The following is a 2,019-nucleotide window of genomic DNA, read 5'->3' on the forward strand; positions in this document are numbered from 1 at the left end:
TGAGAACAGTTAGATAATTTGACTAATTTGACTAAATTTTCATCTAACAGTTCTGAGGTATCAACTTCACGTGAAGTCGACTTCACGTGAGTTTTCACCATTGAACAGGTGTTAACATTTTAGTCAACACGCACCTTTTTTATATATCTACAATTCTATATGATACATTTCTTTAAATATTAATATTCAACTAAAATATTATCTTTATCTCTATATTAAAAATAATTATTGTTCTAACGCATTATGAGAAAATTATAATAGTTAGTAATGGTAGCATATATAATAAAATAATGGGTAGTGTGTAGTGTACTATCTAAGCGCTTTTGGGATTCCCAACTTTATATGATAGATAGTAGGTTAAGGCAGAGACACACCAAACAACTTTTAAGCAAAAAGCATACAGAAACCCAAAAAATAATGAATCATGATAGTTCCTTTTGGTAACGCACGCCCTCTATACCCTCTTTTCTTTTATTTTCTTTTATTTTGTTTCTTGCCTTTTACGCGTTTTTCGAGCTCTAACAATTACTTGTAGTGTATCTGTATATTTTCTATACGCACCGAATCCTTCTCTCCTCAATCCTCATACCTTCCTTGTCTCTTTTTCACAGCTTTTGCTTTCTCCGCAGTTCATTAATGTCTTTCCAATTTCAGTTTAGCAAAACTAACCATCTTCATAGGTATACGTTAAAATTACTCATTATATATTTATATTTATATATTAATATAAATATATATTTTATACATATAGATGATTTTAATATACGGTTAACATGGTGGCTGATTTTTTTTTATATGGAAAAAATTTTGGTATTTTTTTGGAAAATGGGATTATTTGGTGTAATTACAGATAGGTGGATTTTGTAAGTGAACAGTCAACACGTGGGGGCGTGGTGCAACACGTGGGGGCGTATTGGACACGTGGCAGCATATTGGCCAACACGTGGGGAGCGTGGTGCAACATGTGGGGACGTATTAAATGAGTTCTACAATACTATAATACACTTCAAATATCAATATTCAACTAAAACACCATCTCCATTTCCATATTAAAAATAATTTCTGTAACATGGTTGAATGTTATTTTAGATTTTTAAATGAAATTTAATATTTTATTCATTTCAAAATATAAGTGGATATATTATATTATAACTTATATTAGTACTAACAAAAAGCTTGAGGATTGAAGTTAATTTATAGAATGTTTGATATAATTTTTGTTTATCATGAAGAGTGTTTTTTTAATAAAAGCGGATTTTTTTTTTGTAAGACAAAAAATAAAAAACATCATATGCAATAGCTATTTTTTAAAAAAAATTTAATTACAAGCTTCACTTTTCATCTAATTTTATTTTTTTAAAAGATTTTTTTTTCTTTTTACATAAAAGATTTTAAAGAGGTTCAGCATAAAAGGACCAAAGTTAACTGCCTATAAATTTTGAGTTTATTTCTTATGATCTAAGTCAATTATATTTGACAATATTTAGTGATTATAGAAAACAAATAAAAGAAATTATTAATTCTCCTTTAATTTGGTGTGTTTTTCTAGTAATATCATTAAAGAAAAATATATAATATATATAATTAAGATCAACAATTAAAAACTACTGAAACACCGATGTATCGGTATACTTGAAAACTTTTTTGAGGAAAGAAATGGAGATATTATGTAATAAAATGATGTAGAGGTGGTGAGAAAGGAATTAGTTGGGGGGGTTGTTACGTGTGAAACGGTGGAGAGACAAATTAATTGGAAAAAGCTGACGCGTGAAACTTTAGTCCTTTCCTTTTCGGGCGACCAACTGAAAAAGTGATACTTTGGATTTTGAAGCTCTCATCTGCGGAGAGAGAAACCAAAGATATCTCACCCTCTACTTTCTGCATTTATTACCACTTTTATCGCCGGACCTTCTTCCCTTTTTTTTAAGCCACTATCAATCATATCCAAATCCAACTCATTTTATCAAATTCTCCATATATTTTCTTTTTAATATTATATATTTAAAACATAAATCTTAT

The sequence above is a fragment of the Arachis ipaensis genome, chromosome B01 (genome assembly GCF_000816755.2).
Source record: "Arachis ipaensis cultivar K30076 chromosome B01, Araip1.1, whole genome shotgun sequence".
Taxonomy (NCBI): domain Eukaryota; kingdom Viridiplantae; phylum Streptophyta; class Magnoliopsida; order Fabales; family Fabaceae; genus Arachis; species Arachis ipaensis.